The sequence below is a fragment of the Mirounga leonina genome, unplaced genomic scaffold (genome assembly GCF_011800145.1).
Source record: "Mirounga leonina isolate KUSES-001 unplaced genomic scaffold, KU_Mleo_1.0 Mir_180, whole genome shotgun sequence".
NCBI classification, from domain to species: domain Eukaryota; kingdom Metazoa; phylum Chordata; class Mammalia; order Carnivora; family Phocidae; genus Mirounga; species Mirounga leonina.
The window spans coordinates 10,401,447-10,418,874 of NW_023270469.1; the positions used below are offsets into that span (position 1 = coordinate 10,401,447).

Consider the following 17,428-nt stretch of genomic DNA (forward strand, 5'->3'; position numbering starts at 1 on the left):
AGGTGTTCCCTCCCAGCTCCCCACTCAGACCCAACTACTGGCGGGGGGAACCTCAGGGTCACCAGTGCTGATTTCACATTCAGTTTTTATAGTGCTAATTTCCTCATCTTGAATTCTAGAACAGATATTTGTACATTAGTGTTCACAGCAACATGCTTCACAAAAGGTGAAAACATTACTGAAATGTCTACCAGCAGACGGATCGATAAACAAAATGTGGTGTATACATATGATGAAATATTGTTCAAGCCTTAAAAGGGAACAGGTTTTTTTTTTTTTGAGAGAAACAGCGAGAGAGGGAGAAGCAGGCTCCCCACTGAGCAGGGAGCCCAATGCGGGGCTTGATCCCAGGACTCTGGGATCATGACTTGAGCTGAAGGCAGTTGCTTAATGACTGAGCTACCCAGGCGCCCCAAAGGGAACAGAGTTTTGACACATACAAAGATGAACCTTGAGAACATTATGCTAAGTGAAATAAGCCAGACACGAAAGGACAAATATTGTATGATTCCACTTAAACGAGGTACTTAGAGTTGTCAGACTCATAGAAACAGAAAGTAGAATGGCGGATGCCAGAGGCTGGAGGGAGGGGAAATGTGGAGTTATTGTTTAATGGTTACACAGTTTCAGTTTGGGAACATGAAAAAGTTCTGGAGATGGAAGGTAATGATGTTTGCACAATAATGTGAAGGTACTTAATGGTGCTGCAATGTATGCTTAAAAATGGTTAAAATGGTAAATTTTATGTATATTTTGCAACAATAAAAAAAACCTAAAAAATAAAAAGAAAGGCAGTCCTTTCCCCTGCCATAACAAATTGCACCATAAATCAAAATCCTCCACAAAAATAAGAAAGTAATCACAAGGAGATACTTGGTTTTATTAGTATTGTGGACAAATGTGGGGAATAGTCTAGTCCTGTTTTGGGGGATAAAAAGTAGGCAAATGGAAAAAAAAATAGCCAGGTGATTTTGAAGGATCTGGAAATGCTTTTTGGGCACCAAACATTGTACGGATGCAGCAAAATTATGTGTGTATTGTAAATACTGAAATACGTAACTACATGTTTCCAATGCTTTCTTTCCCTTTCTCACCAACATGGTTTGTCACGCATCCAGTGGCCACTGTGGGTCTGCATGAGGTTAGCAATCATCAAGGAGCGTTTAGAGTGACAAATACTGAGTGCTTTCCTTGATCCATTCCATTTACAACTCAGGAAAAACCAGGGAACCAAGAGTATTTGTTGAAATAAGTTAGTTTGGAGTTGAATTTTATAGTTTTCTCCCAGATACTCCTCATTTTTCTCTTACATTTAAAGGAATCAGATGTGTATGGTGGAAGGAACATGGATTTAGGATCCATAAAGTCGCCTCTGTATTCGTGTTGTAACCTTGAACTTCTCAAGATCAGTTTCTTCATTTGTAACTTGGGGGAAATGCCACTGACCTTTCAGAGTTTCTTTGAGGAGTAAATGAGATAAGGAAAGTGCCAAACTGAAGAGTCTGACACACAGCAAATACTGAGTAAATGCTAGTTTGTCTCTCTTCCTCTCCCTTCCCCTCTTCACGGCTGATCAAGATGTCAGAGGTGTGTGTATTAGTTTGGAAGGCGTAGTGTGGAGGGGTGGGTGAAAATGTGAGGAATAATGAATACCAGCTGTCAGAAATGGAATCCCCGCTCAGCAATCTGCCGGCTGTGTAACCTCAGGCGTGTTTCTCTAATCTCTCATTTTTCTCAGGAATATAATGCAGCGTATAAAATTATAAATGTACTCTACATTTTTTATGGAAACAGTGTGAAATAGAATTTATCAGAATTTCTGTGTTTGTAAGGCACTCTTACGTAGTAGTACTGCAAACAGAAGGTACGTCTATAAGTGAAATTGCATGTTTTATGAGTATAGACTATCAAAACTAAAAAAAAAAAAATTCAGTCAACCACGCTAGAGGAAAGACTAAATTAACATTCTATTCTTTCTAGAGAAAATGAGATTACAAAATTGTTGCCATGTAAGAAAGAGATCAGAGTATATAGGTTACAAAAAAAAAGGCAGAAAAATATTTTCTGGATGCGTACTAGGTACCTAGTTAATAAAAGTGTTATATGTCTGGATTTTGTAATAACGGTGGTATTTTTCAGATTTTTATAGATAATTTCTTGGTGATTTCTCATTCTAAACAAGCACACGCATTTGAACGTAATTCTCTATTTGTCATTTTATATTCTTTTTCTTAAATTGGATACCACAGTTGGTCCCTGGAGTTGCCTCTTACCAGATCCTCGTTCAAGCAAGTCGGTGAGGCGGGGAGGGGAGCCCAGACTAGAAGAAGTGATTTGGGGCCGTGGGAGGCAAGAATTCCACCTATGGAATGGTGTCTTCTTTCTATAACTATCCCCCAAACCTCGAGTGTTTAAAATAAATAGAAGAAAAAATAGTTCCGTAACTACTCTTTGAAGTTTTATTATTATTTTCACATTTTGAGACTTTTTTGTGCCAGGTGCTGTGACCACTTCCCATGCATTATCTCACTTAATAACCACAGCTCTGTGGGGTACATACATACTGTTATTATCTCAACATAATAAGTGAGGAAAATGAGGTTTGGAAAAATAAGCCCTTGCGCACAGTCTCCAGGCTAGAGACCACATTATCAGGTGTTTGGAAAGCATGACAGGAACAGAGGTTATGACAGGTCAGGAGGGTGGTGGGTATTCCCATCTGTTTGAAGGCACATGCCGGCACATTATTCGGTGAGTACCTGCATGCTATTTTCCTACTTGAACTTCTGCTGTGGGTTGATGAATGTGGAGACATGGCAGCCTCTGCTGAGACTTGGTGAGCCTAAATTTTTCTAGTTGCTGAATAGGGAGAGTTGCACTTTTGCAAGCTTCCATTTATTGCCACTGAAGAGGGCTTGTTGGGGGAAGGGGTCAGGTTTTTTTAATTGTTTGTGATTTTAATATGAAAAAATACCTTCCAAAACTAGCATGTTTTCGTCATGATTAAAATGATCTTTCTACCTTATGTCATTTTTTAAAAACTCTAAATGCGAAGGCTTGACTCCCTTGACATTTCTATTTAATTAAAATGATTTACAAACTAAATAAATAAGTGAATTAATCATACTAACTGCAATGATATTACCATTTTGTGACCCAGATTGAGGTCAGTATATGTAAATGATGCAAAATAAAGAGAAGAGAGGGGTCTCAATTTTTCTTTGGACAGGGAAAAATGATGTCACAAGTCAGGTACTTCATTTTCCAGATTATTTTTTAGATTATTTAATCTTTGCCTAATTTATATAAATGGAAACACATTTTATGACATAGAGCCAATAGGAACTTTTGTATAAGCTAAATGGTTTATATTAAAAATGAAGGCATGTATATGCCAAAGAAATGGATTTGATTGTATAAATAGTTTGGAGACGTCAAGACATGACTTACAGATTGATAATGTTCAGTTTCAGAAGTGGCATTTAATCATCTTAAACTCTTCACAGTTCCTTTTTTGGAACTCTTATTATGGGGACACCTGGGTGGCTCAGTCGGTTAATATCTGCCTTTGGCTCAGGTCATGATCCTAGGGTCCTAGGATTGAGTCCTGCATCCGGCTCCTTGTTCAGCAGGGAGCCTGCATCTCCCTCTGCCTGCCTCTCTCTCTCTCTTTCTCTGATAAATAAATAAATAAATAATAAATAAATCTTAAAATAATGAACTCTTATTATGGAAAATTTCGAAAATCACACCAACTAGGGAAATAGTATTTTAAAAAATCCCCACATAATCACTATCTGTATTCAGCAAAGATCAACCTTGTATTCATCTTTTTAAAAAAATCTATTCCCCCCTCCTTGTAGTTTTACTAAAGTATTTTAAAAGGGTTTCCATATATCATGTCATGTGATCCATTAAAAATGGAGTGGATAACATGGAAGGCAAAGGTAATGCACGGTCCCTGAGATGACAGTGTTTGAAATCTGGTTTAGGAGATACTACTGTGTACCACAGACCATGAAACCAATACATGGTGCATATTGATTTACAGTCAATTTCCTAAAGCCTTGGCCTGTGCTTTTTATAGAAAGTAACAGAATGAAAACAGTCATTGTGGATTGGAGCATTTGAAGAAGATTAATGGAGAATTGTGCATGTGGAGAGAGAGTGCACCAGTCCTGCATAGATGGGAGGGATTTCAAAAGAGAACAGTGGATACACCTCAGATTTTGAAAAAGATAATAGCATGGTGAAATGGTACTTAAGGAAGAACAATATATATAGGACGAAGCTGAGCATAGATGTGATGATGGGGAACTTTGGGCACTGTTGCAGTAGTGTGGGCATGAGATTATGGAAGATGAGAGTAGCAACAGTGGGATTGAAGAGAAGGGGGGAGGTCTTCAGACATCATCAGTAAATATACATTTTTTTCCTGACTGGAAAATAAAATCATTCAAAACATTCTAATAGTGATGAATTTGGACAATATAGACAAGTAATGAAAAAGGAAAGAAAAACTAACCATGTTTTCACTGCCCAAAGATGATGATTATTAACATTTGTCTTTGATTCTGTTTTTAAATTAATAAGCCTTATTTTTAAGAGCAGTTTTAGGTTCAAGGAAAAATTTAGCAGAAAGTATAGAGAGTTGCCATTTATATATCCCCTGTGCCCCGACCCTGTAACCACCCCAGCTATCAACACCTTGTACCGGAGTGAGCCTGCTTTAACGTAGAATTATCACCCAAGATCCATAGTTTACATTAGGCTTTGCTCTTGGTGTTACATATTCTGTGGGCTTGGACAAATGTATAATGACATGTATCTACCATGGTAGTATCGTATGGAATAGTTTCACTGCCATGGAGACCTTCTGTGCGCCACTTACTCATCTCTCCCTCCACCATAACTCCTGATAAAGTCGTATTATTGGAATCATACCATATGTGTCCTTTTCAGATTGTCTTCTTTCACTTAATAATACGCATTTGTTTCCTCCATGTCTTTTGATGGCTTGATAGCTCATTTCTTTTTAACACTGAATAATATTCCATTTTGTGGATGTACCACAATTTATTTTCTCATTCACCTAACTGAAAATTATCTTGGTTGCTTCCAGGTTTTGGCATTAATGAATAAACCTGCTGTAAACATCTGTGTGCAGACTTTCGTGTGGACAAGTTTTCAGCTCCTCTGGGTATGATTGCTGGATTGTAGGGTAAAAGTATGTTTAGTTTTGTAGGAAACTGTCAAACTGTCTTCCCAAGTGTCTGTACCATTTTGCACTCCTGCTAGCAGTGGATGAGAGTTCCTTTTGCTTCGCATCCTCGCAAACATTTGGTTTTGTGTTCTGGATTTTGTCCATCCTAATAGATCTGTAGTGGTATCTTGTTTTCATTTCCATTTCTCTGTTGACGAATGATGTGTGGAGGATCATCTCTTCATATGCTTATTTGCCATCTGCCTATCTTCTCTGGTGAGGTATCTGTTAAGTCTTCTGCCCATGCCTGCCCCCCCCCCCAGCTTTATTGAGCTATGGTTGACAGATAGAAATTGTATATATTTAAGGTATACAGTGTGATAATTTGATATATGTATACATTGTAAAGTGATCATTACAATTAAGCTCATTAACAAATCCGTCACCTTATTTAGTTACTGTTTTTTTATGCATGTGTTGAGAACACTTAAGATCTGTGCTTTTAGCAAATTTCAGATATACCATACATCTTTATTAACTATAGTCACCATGCTGTACGTTACATTTCCAGAACTTATTCATCTTATAATTGAAAGTTTGTATCCTTTAACCAACATCCTCCCACTTCCCCTACCCCCCCAGACCCTGACAACCACCATTCTGCTCTCTGTTTCTATGAGTTCATTCTATAGAGAGCAGGGATCATAGCTGCGTAGGCAGCTAATATAGCCCATGGCAGATAAGAAATCATCCTTTTGGACATTTAGGTAAGAGTAAGAACTATCCATTATGTATCTTCCACTTTCATATTTCTTCAGGAGAATGCCTGTCAAATGGTACCTGCTCTTTAGGTATAGGTTGAATATATAAATGAATGAACAAATGCTTGGTCTTTGATAACTTGTAATTTGGACTGAAAATTACTCAATCCACTGTTAGAAATAGAAAATCAGGAAGCTTAGTGTGAGTACCCTGAAATTTTGGGCCCAGAGAAGATTTTCAGTTATAACTGAAGAGAATCTGAAGTATCATATTAACTAAATTTTCTAGCTTTTATGTACGTGTGAAAGCTTCAGAAGTATCAAAGATTTAGTTTCCCTTAGCAGGGCTTGAGCCTCAGACACAGACACAAATGGGCTCCTTACCATCTTCCCACTTAACCATTAACACTGAGCAAGGACATGTTTCAGTCTCCTTTCTCAGAAATGCTGCTATAGCAGGACAAAAGCTTCAAGAATAAAAAAGTTTAATCAGGGAGTGCTTTGCAATATTCTTATTGGTGCTGTGTTCTAGAACAAAGCTTTCCCATAATGGTTCTTGGTGCATGCAGGCTTGGGTAATTCTCTCCGTATGTGAATCTGGGCTTGGTATAGATTAGCAGTTGATTTTGCATGACATATCCAGGTAATGTACGATGAATTTTGTCTGTTACATAAAGTTTGGGATCTTAATGGGTAAGAATTTGAAATTCTTTGAGAACTATAGGGGAATAGATGTTCACTATCAGTATAAATGTCAATGTAAAACCCTCATAATCCCATAATCACGATACTTGCTGGTACCATTTTATTAGATTTCCTTACTAGATCTAACTTAATGTCATTTAAAAGTATAAAATAAATGCATGTTCATTGTAAGAGATAAAAGTGGTACAGAAGGTAGATATCAGTTGCTTCCTCAAACCCCAAGGCTTGTTCTTCAGAATTAACTGGTGCTACTGGTTTATATTTTTTCCAGATATTTTAGCATATTTAGTTTTAAAGCTTAGAAAGCATTTGCCACTGCACATCATCTTGTCCATGAGAAGAAGAAGAGAGGGATTTTACTTAACACGGAGAGACTGTACTGAGGGTCATAATAGGTAATGCATTTGACTTGAACATGAAAATCTTCCAGCTCAGCCAAAGAACCACTTTTGCCATTCACTTAAGTTCTTGGTGCCGTTTATCCCTTTACAGAGACAGATGATAATACCTTTGAAATGTATAATTCCATTATTTTATGAAAATTTTATTTATAGCACAGCTACAATATGCTCGGTAGAGTGGTGGGTACTCAGAGGACTATGGAAAAGGTACTGAGCAGAGTTTGTGTGTTCAATGCAAAGGAAAGAATGAAAATTTGGCGACTGGTTGTTCTAGTGACCTATTTTTATATAACAGATGCACCTAGTACTTAGTGGCAATGCCCCCAGTATTTAGGTCACAAATACGCAATTTCGGCAGGACTCTTTTCTCTGCTCCATGCAGCATTATTGGAGAGGCTTGGTGGATGAAGGATATACTTAGAAGATTGCTCACACGCATGATTGGCAATGTGGTTCTGGCTGTTGGCTGCGAGCTCTGCTGGGGATAGGGGCCTGTGACCTTGCTTCTTCCCTGCATGGCCTTCTCCGCAAACTTAGCTGTAGCATTGTGGCTGGTTTCCACAAGTGAGCATTTCAAGAGATAGAATAGCTGTCAGCTTCTGACTTCTTTGGCCTGGAAACTGGACAGTGTCACCCCTGCCACACTCTGTTAGTCAAACTGGCACAGAACCAGATTCAAGTCCAGGAGACTTAGACCCACTTCTCAGTGGGAGGTGTGTTAAAGGGATCTGAGGTTGTGTTGCGCCGTGTAAGTGTGTGTGTGTGTGTGTGTGTGTGTGTAATTGGCACTCTCATCCTTCCTGTGGTAAGATCACTCATCTTTCTGTGGGAATTTCTTCACCCCTACCCCCATTCCACAGAATGCTGGTGGAGCTTCCACTCCGTTTTCTGTCCATTGACCACCAAGTGGGTATAAGATTTCAGTCTGGCCAATAGTAATGCTATGTGCATATGGCCAAAATGATTGATTGGGCCTGTAGTGAGCACATGGCTCCAGTAGGTCTATCATATTCTTTCATTGGGACTATTAAAACAGAACCAATACAGAGCATTCCTCCCCAGTTCTTCTGCTGTTGTTGGTGGCAATGGTAAAAGCCAGTGGCCATGCCTTCACTCTGCCACGTAAAAAGAGCTTGTCTACAACAGGTTTGAATTTCTTTCTTTTCAAATTTAAATTCAATTAGCCAGCATATAGTACATCATTAGTTTTTGATACTGTGTTCAATGATTCATTAGTTGCGTATAACACCCAGTCCTCATCACATCATGTGCCCTCCTAATGCCCATCACCCAGTTACCTCATCCCCCACCCATCCCCCTTTCCACAACCCTCAGTTGTTTCTTGGAGTCCAGAGTCTGTCCTGGTTTGTCTCCCTCTCTGATTTCTTCCCATTCAGTTTTCCTTCCCTTCCCTTATGATCTTCTGTGCTATTTCTTACATTCCACATATGAGTGAAACCATATGAAAATTGTCTTTCTCTGATTGAGTTATTTCACTTAGCATAGTGCCCTCCAGTTCCATCCATGTCGATATAAATGGTAAGTATTCATCCTTTCTGATGGCTGAGTAATATTCCATTGTATATATGAACCACATCTTCTTTATCCATTCATCTGTCGATGGACATCTCGGCTCCTTCCACAGTTGTGCTAATGTAGACATTGCTGCTATGAACATTGGGGTGTATGTGCCCCTTCTTTTCACTACAGCTGTATCTTTGGGGTAAATACCCAGTAGTGCAATCGCTGGGTCATAAGGTAGCTCTATTTTTAACATCTTGAGGAATCTCCATACTGTTTTTCAGAGTGGCTGTACCAGCTTGCATTCCCACTGACAGTGTAAGAGGGTTCCCCTTTCTCCACATCCTCACCAACATTTGTTGTTCCCTGCCTTGTTAATTTTAGCCATTCTAACTGGTGTAAAGTGGTATCTCATTGTGGTTTTGATGTGTGTTTCCCTGATGGCTAGTGATGTTGAACATTTTTTCATGTGTCTGTTGCCATTTGGATGTCTTCTTTGGAGAAGTGTCTGTTCATGTCTTCTGCCCACTTCTGGACTGGATTGTTTGTTTTTTTGGGTGTTGAGTTTGATAAGTTCTTTGTAGATCTTGGAAACCAGCCCTTTTATCTGATACATCATTTGCAAATATCTTCTCCTATTCTGTGGGTTGCCTTTTAGTTTTGTTGACTGTTTCCTTTGCTCTGCAGAAGCTTTTAATCTTGATGAAGTCCCAATAGTTAATTTTTGCTTTTGTTTCCCTTGCCTTTAGAGACATGTCTTTCAGGAAGTTGCTGTGGCTGAGGTTGAAGAGGTTACTGCCTGTGTTCTCCTCTAGGATTTTGATGGATTCCTATCTCACATTTAGGTCTTTCATCCATTTTGAGTTTATCTTTGTGTATGGTGTAAGAGAATGGTCCAGTTTCATTCTTCTGCATGTGACTGTCCAATTTTCCCAGCACCATTTATTGAAGAGACTGTCTTTTTTCCATTGGATATTCTTTCCTGATTTGTCGAAGATTAGTTGACCATAGAGTTGAGGGTCCATTTCCGGGCTCTCTATTCTGTTCCATTGATCTCTGTGTCTGTTTTTGTGCCAGTACCATGCTGTCTTGATGACCACAGCTTTGTAATAGAGCTTGAAGTCAGGCATTGTGATATCCCCAGCTTTGGTTTTCTTTTTCAACATTCCCTTGGCTATTTGGGGTCTTTTCTGGTTCCATACAAATTTTAATATTATTTGTTCTAGTTCTGTGAAAAATGTCAATGGTATTTTGATAGGGATTGCTTTGAATGTGTAGATTGCTCTGGGCAGCATAGACATTTTAACAAAGTTTATTCTTCCAATCCATGAGCATGGAATGGTTTTGGTTTAAATTTCATATGCCATATAAATACTTGATATATTAGATAGCTTCCCTGGGTGTCAGTTTCCTGCCTTGGTAATAGTATCTACCTTGCAAGGATGTTACAAGGACTAAATGGGACATGGTAGCACTCACTAAATGGATTATAATTATCATAGCATTATTGATTAATATAGGTATAAATGTATGAAAATCTTAAAGTTTTATAAAACAAGTTACCAGATGTTTGAAGTTATATAGATCTTACCTTTTGGAGGGCATGAAAAGTTGATCAAAGGAAGAGTTGTTAATTATTTAGTTAGCAAAAGTGAACACACATGAAATATATATTGGTTTGCATCCAGGGATCCACATTATAAGGAATCTCAAGTTAGTTATTAGAATAATTAGATATTACAGATGTGTGATACTGAATTATCCATTTGTTTCTCTTATCTAAAGTATTGTGAATTAAATAAATTTTATGTGCGCATGTGACAATAGTGGTAGTATTTACTTCCTGTAGGTAGCATCTCAGCAGATGATCTAGAAGACACCAATTGTTACAAGGATGAAGGAGGGAGTGTAATGTCAATATAAGGGAACAATACTCATTTCAGAAACGATATTCTCACGAAAGTTTAAATGTAAACATTTCATAAAAAAGTGAGAATGTACCTACAATTGCAGATATATCCACAATTAAATTATGACTTATTTTTCTTATTTTTGCACTTTATAAATAAAATCTTACAGTTTCACCAGTGATTGAATATGTATCTCATCTGTGATAAACTCTGTTTTCAGTTTTGAAACCGTATGTGGCTCAATTTTGTATTCATATCTTCTCCCAAATGGTCTGAGTATGCATTCTTTCAAATAAAGTGTGTATCATGTGATGTGGTCCCTAGACTAAATATTGCTGCTTTCCGATGGTTATCGTATATACAACTCAGCATAAAGCATGGGATGATGGTTAATGCAGTTGTTTTCAACGGGTTATTCACTTACTGAAAAGCATAGACACATATGCCAACAATAGTAAATGAGATAGCCTTCAGGAGGAACCAAAAGTAGAAGCTTAAGAAACGGAAAACATATGGTACATACACCCTGGAAAAACTGTGGAGCAGCGAAAAGTGTCAAGGCCCATTGAATGCGTTCATTATGCTTTGTATCGTTGAGTTCTCATGCAGGAAAGCTCAATCTCTAGATGTCGGAGAGGTTGCAGTGTTCTAGATGGGTAGATGGAGGGAAATCCCTGCAGAGATGCATCTGATCACTGGGCTGTTCTAACTTACAGGAATAGCCTTTTCTGTCACACACAGGTATGCAATGCCATGATGTGTCTTTGAACTTGAAGCAGTTTGGAAGTCCACTGGAGAGAAATCAGAATCTGTGGTCCACAATAATCTGGCTACCCTGGCTCATAGTTTTTAACTTTTATTACCATTTTTATTTTGTTGCTGTTCTCAGTGTTCCCATTAAGTAAAGACTTACTGCCTGCAGCATTTCGTATACCAGAAAGCGAAGTTATTAAGGTATTTTTCTCTCTGTCTGAAGGAATAGGGGGAAAAAAAAATCAACAAAAATAATGACTCCAGATAACTGGAGGAAATGACACTGCATATGTTCCAGTTTCAGGTGCTTCTGACTTACGTCTCAGGATGCTGAGACGAAAAAGTCTGGGCAGGATAACAATACTAATAAGTGGGTTCGTAGCCCATTGAGAGTTAATTTGTATGTGCCAGGGAGGGGAGAGTGGGCAGGGGAGTACTACAGGCTCTCTGTCTGTCCTTGGTCTGTTCTTCCTCAACATCTGAATGAGGACATAAGTGACATTTTTATGATTTTTTTAGGTGAAAATGATGTTGATAAGCTTGAATAATCCATAGGTTGCTTATAAGAATATAATAGAGACACATCTAATAATATTCCCCACTTAGATCTTTATATTAACTGTACTACGTGGACAAAGAAAAAAAACGCAGTATGTACAGTAGGCTCCCATTTTGTGGGAAAAAAATCAAAAGAGCTACACGTTTATATAAACATACCTGTGTGCATATCTATCTGGGACTATTTCTGGAAGGAGATGCAAATATGGTAACAGTGGTTGCTATACAGAGGGCCTGAGGGGCTGGGGACCTGGACAGCAAGTAATACTTACCTTGTTCCACATACCTTTTTCTGTTGCTTGAATTTTCTTTTTAAATGTCCATGTGTTAGTTTTTCTGAAAATATACTTAATCAGAAGGAGCAAGTGAGGATGCATAGGATTAAGGAAAATGTGGACTAACGGGAGCCGAATTGGAAAACCCCGAGGGATTACGGGAATTGTAAATTCCAATTTGAATCAGAGTGCTTGGGTGTGGCTAGTTGACAACAAAGTGAATCCATTAGATTTCAGTTGTTTGTCTTCCTTACTGGACCATGATGGTCTCTTGGAATGCAGAATATACATTCTAGGAGATACCAAGGGATACACAAAGGACTGAGGTTAAAGTGCCCGTTGGATTTATGTTTGGAAAGTTGTGTCTGGTCAGAAGGACCTGGCACCTTATTCAGTTTACCTGGTTAAGGGAGCAGGTGTAATAGTCCAGGTATTATGCTTAAATTAGTTTTTTTTTTTTTTTTTTTTTACAGGCCTAAATGGCTCTTCCATTTACTGGGTGGACTGCCCAGTGTTATTCTGTAGGTTTCTAATTTTCCTCCCAAACCAGAAGATTACCATGCTAGATCCTTAGACTTGAGCCAAGAACAAAAATAAAACCAAACACATCCAAAATGATGAATTAATTTTTTATTTGTAGGAAAGTTTATTGTCAGTAAAGATTTCTCGACATTAGCCTAAATTAGGAAAGGTGGTGTTAAAATCAACTTTCTTGACGTATTAGAATATTTGCAGTAGTATAATAGATGAAAGTATATGATTACCAAAGATGTTTTCCATTTTGAGACAATATGCAATGCTTATTTTTAGGTGGAAAATATGTCGTAATTCATTTTGCTATAATACAACTGTCCTTAGCAGAATTTCCCCTTCATATTTGCTATTCTTATTGGAATATACACTTGTTTTTGCCTGATGTTCAATAATATCAATTGTCACTTTGAAAAAAGGTAGCAATACAACAGTGCCTGCTGATGTAAAAACAGTTAAATCTACTGATTTTATTTAATCATAAGGATATAATGTGGTTAGAACATTTGATGGTATATTCTAGGTTAACCATGTAACTTGATTTCCTATGTTGATTCATACTCTATGAGTCATTAATTGCATTAGAGTATATTGGAAGGGTATTCAATATCCTTTAAGGCAGTGAGAAAAACCCTACTTCCATCAGAAACTGTATTTAAAAAAGTAGCTTTAAGTTATAGAATATAAATATATGGAGTGCGTAGATATATATTCTGTGTAAATATATGGAATAAAAAATTGTAACTGGAAGACTTCTGACCATATCGGCCTCTGTGTGCTCTTCCCTGCTCCCTATAGCCTTTTTTATTTATTTATAAGTATGGGAGAAAAACAATCTGGATGCTGGGGAGGTTGGAGCCAGCCTGGTATTAAACAAATAGGCACAGATAATCTTCCCTAGTTACCTTTGAGCTTTCTCCCAGGGATGAAGCTGAACCAACAGTACTCCCAAGCAGATCTATTTAACCACTATTTAAAGAGATTCCCAAAAGAAACAAGAAATCTTCCCCACAGGTGCAGATCATTTTTGCTTAATCTCTGCCTTCCACGGAGCGGGGGTGTTAGAATAGTTTCTGTTGCTCATGGCACTGCTGGAGGAGGTCGCGGGTACGGGGGGAGGATGTCGTAGACACCTGCTGCCGTGGGACTCTGCCTCGTTCCCACACTTGCCAAAACAGCTGGCTCCCTGCTTGGGCACAAAGACACAAAGAGCCCATTTGAATGAGTTACCTCTTTTGATTTGAGCCGGTAGGAAATTTAGTATATTGGAGGAAAAAACTCCAAAAAAGATTATGAGCACAACTGTAATGTGTATAGATGGAATGTAGCTAGACAGAGCATAACAATAGTGATCTTTGGATGGTGGCATAATGATTATTTTAACATTCTCTCTATTTTCCTGAGGTTTTCACATTTTCTGTAGTATATGCCAACACCTTTTATAATCAGAAAAAAAGTTAAACATTTTTTGCTTTATCCAAGCATCTCATATCTAAAAGGATCATAGGATAACAACTTAATAAGACATTTCAGGATTGCAGTCTTTTTTTTTTTTTTTTTTTATTTGAGACAGGGAGAATGAGAGAGACAGAGAGCACACGAGAGGGGGGAGGGTCAGAGGGAGAAGCAGACTCCCTGCTGAGCAGGGAGCCTGATGCGGGACTCGATCCAGGGACTCCAGGATCATGACCTGAGCCGAAGGCAGTCGCTTAAACAACTGAGCCACCCAGGCGCCCTCAGGATTGCAATCTTTTGTGGTCATGATTTATTTCCTTGAATCTTTTGTTTCTGAAATAGAAGAAACTAAAAGCATCTTCCAAAGCATTTCCTCCTGGCGACTAGTCTTAACCCCAATTTACGCATCCCTCTTGCCAGATTATTCCCAGTTAAGTAGTGCTGTTGCTGGATGGCTCAAGGTGAGACAGTTTTCAGAGTTCTGTGGGGAGAGACTGGGGGTCACTTGGAACCACAGTCCTGATGGAAGAAACTGAAACTTTGCCAGAGAAAAGAGCAGATGATAAATAATTCAGCCTATAAAAACGGACTCAACTGGGCCTAAGAGTCATTGGTTACTTTGATCTATTCCTCAGCTGCTTAATTTACTTATGGGGCAGTTCTGGCTCTGTGGGTCTTGAAACTGGAAAATAGACTTCTTTTTTTTTTTTTTTTTTAAGATTTTATTTATTTATTTGAGAGAGAGAGAATGAGAGACAGAGAGCATGAGAGGGAAGAGGGTCAGAGGGAGAAGCAGACCCCCTGCTGAGCAGGGAGCCCGATGCGGGACTCGATCCCGGGACTCCAGGATCATGACCTGAGCCGAAGGCAGTCGCTCAACCAACTGAGCCACCCAGGCGCCCCGGAAAATAGACTTCTTGATAGTAAATCCTTTTGAAAGATTAGGTGGAAAGTTGGTTGCTATGTTCACAGTGAAGAGGTTCATATTTCTGGGAAAATGCACAAGAAGCTGGCATTTGTGGTCGTCTCTCAAGAGGAGACTTGGCATTCTGAAGTGGGGGGGAGGCCAGTGACCTACCTTTCCTCGTGTGCCCTTAGAAGCTGTTTGCACTTACAACTTTGCACTTGTGCTGCATTTTCAATTAAGCAACAATAATTGTGCATGGCTCAAACTTTTATTTTCTGACTTTTCCTGACAAGATTTTCTACATTCTACCAGGGATGACATCAATAAAAATATGTGAAATTTTTTTTTTTTTCAGGAAAGGCAAGAATCTAAGCTTCTTCTTAATATACACTTTTATGAAATGTAATTGGATAGACTTGGCTCTCAACTTTTCCCCCCTCTCATGCAAGGGCTCTGTAGTACGTTCCTAAGGAACAATATTTTTATTTTTTGACATTACTGATACCTTTCTGTACTTTCGGAAGGGGCAGGGACCTCATCCTGTTTTCTCTCAGAGTGATTTGGTGTCACCATTTTCACTCTCTTTTATTTGTGTATCACCTGGAAGTCACACAGACAACTCATTCTCCACTTCTTAAAAACATTTATTTCTGCCTCTGCACCCAAGTCAGAAGGCTGGGAGTCACTCCTGATCGTCTCTGCATGTCACTATATATCCCCCTGCCCTTCATAGCCATGCAGTCACCCACCAAGTCCTGAGGCAGCTAAGTCGTTGAAATCCTCATGCACCTGTCCATCTTCTGTACTGTGGACCATTCTAGCTCATTTTTTTGTTTTTTTTCCAGCTCATTCTTGCATCAGTGCAGAATATTTGCATAAATATCCTTGCTTCTAGTCTGGTCCCCATCTCATCCATCCCTCAATTGGCTGACAGGTGTTTCTCTAAAATGCATATGTGATCTTGTTGCTTTTGAAATTTAAAATCCTTTAATGACACAATTTTCTTTCTATAATATTCGCATGGTTATTCCTGACCTACTCTGGATGGAAACTTCCAGCCTCGTGTCATAGTACTCTTTTACACTATAGCCATGCCTGATCTCTTGAAAACTTTCTCAGTGGGTCATGGTCTCTCTCTTCCATGCTCTTACACATCCTATTTCCTTGGTCAGAAATGCCTTATCTTTCTTAGTGCCTTCCACTTCTTCGCGAAATAATTCCAGCCTCATCTTCCCCAGTCCTATTCATACTTTCCTCTTATCTGCTCCCACTACTTAACTATGCATATTTTTGTCTCTTGCTCTTCATCTATAATTTTAATTATTGGATTGCTTATTTTTCATACTAGATTATAAATTCCAATTTATAATTTGGAGGGGGTAAGTGTCTTTGGAGGGAACAGTTTGGGGGAGGCAACAGTTTTTAATGGGAATGGTAAGGAATATATACTTATTTTGCTCACTTCTTTATCTTCCTATAAGAAAGTCTGATTCCATTTTTGATGTTTGACTACCGACAGCTTTTAATCCCCATCACTCTTCTTTCCCTTTTGCCCCACATTTGGGAAGGGTGATAAGAAAGCCCAGGTTCTTCCTCCTTTGACATCAGCATGAAATTCAAACAATGGAAGCTCTGGCCCATAGGCAGAAACCCTCCCACCATCCCATAACCAGCCCCTAAACCCAAGCCATTCCTTTTTCTCTGCGCTCTCAAGGCATTCTTAGCCATGTTTGGGAGCCCACCCAGCTCTCCACAGAGCGTTCATTTTGTGAGCAACAACCATCCCTATCATGTTGGTGAGTGTGTGGCATCATCAGTCTTGGTATCTGAACCAAAATTTGGTTGGTTGAGAGCATCCATCTGCTTCTAAGGGGTGAATACAAGCCTCCCCCAAAACACACATGAGTCTCTAGACCTAATTAATATGATATTTTATGCACATAATACTCATGTAATATTTGTTAAGTAGATGACACGTTCAGAAGCACCCCAGTATGTAAGCTCCTCCATTCAGACAGGAAGTTTGGTTTAGCTTTTTATCTGGAACATGAGAGGAGGTGAGGGAATGGGAATGAACATATGCATTTATCAACCACGAAGGGAATTTATAAATATGAACTATTATTTATCACATTATAGGTACTTGCTTCTCCTAGAGTGTGTTATGGATGCCTGAAATGGCTGTTTGTCCATTTCACAGAATACAAATGTGTTTGGGGGTATTCCTTTTGTCACAAAATGTCCTTTGACCACTGGGATGTTTTCTGTAAGCTGATTTTAATAAGAACACAGCACTGCCCCATGGCTTGTTTCCTGCAGCTGCCAACTTCCATGAATAAGTCCAGTGAGCAAGATTTCAGTCTCATAATATCACTCCTAAAACCAAGCTTGGTCAAGTCACGTCAGTCTATTTAGGTCCTGGGCCCTGTAAAAGGGTTGGACGGCTCA

The 17,428-nt window shown here is 38.9% G+C and overlaps 1 long non-coding RNA gene across 1 annotated transcript in view; it reads left to right on the plus strand.

Annotated features, from left to right (window-relative positions):
* Window positions 1–17,428, plus strand: part of LOC118023549 — a 73,422-nt gene that overhangs the window by 24,428 nt on the left and 31,566 nt on the right. The window lies entirely within an intron of this gene.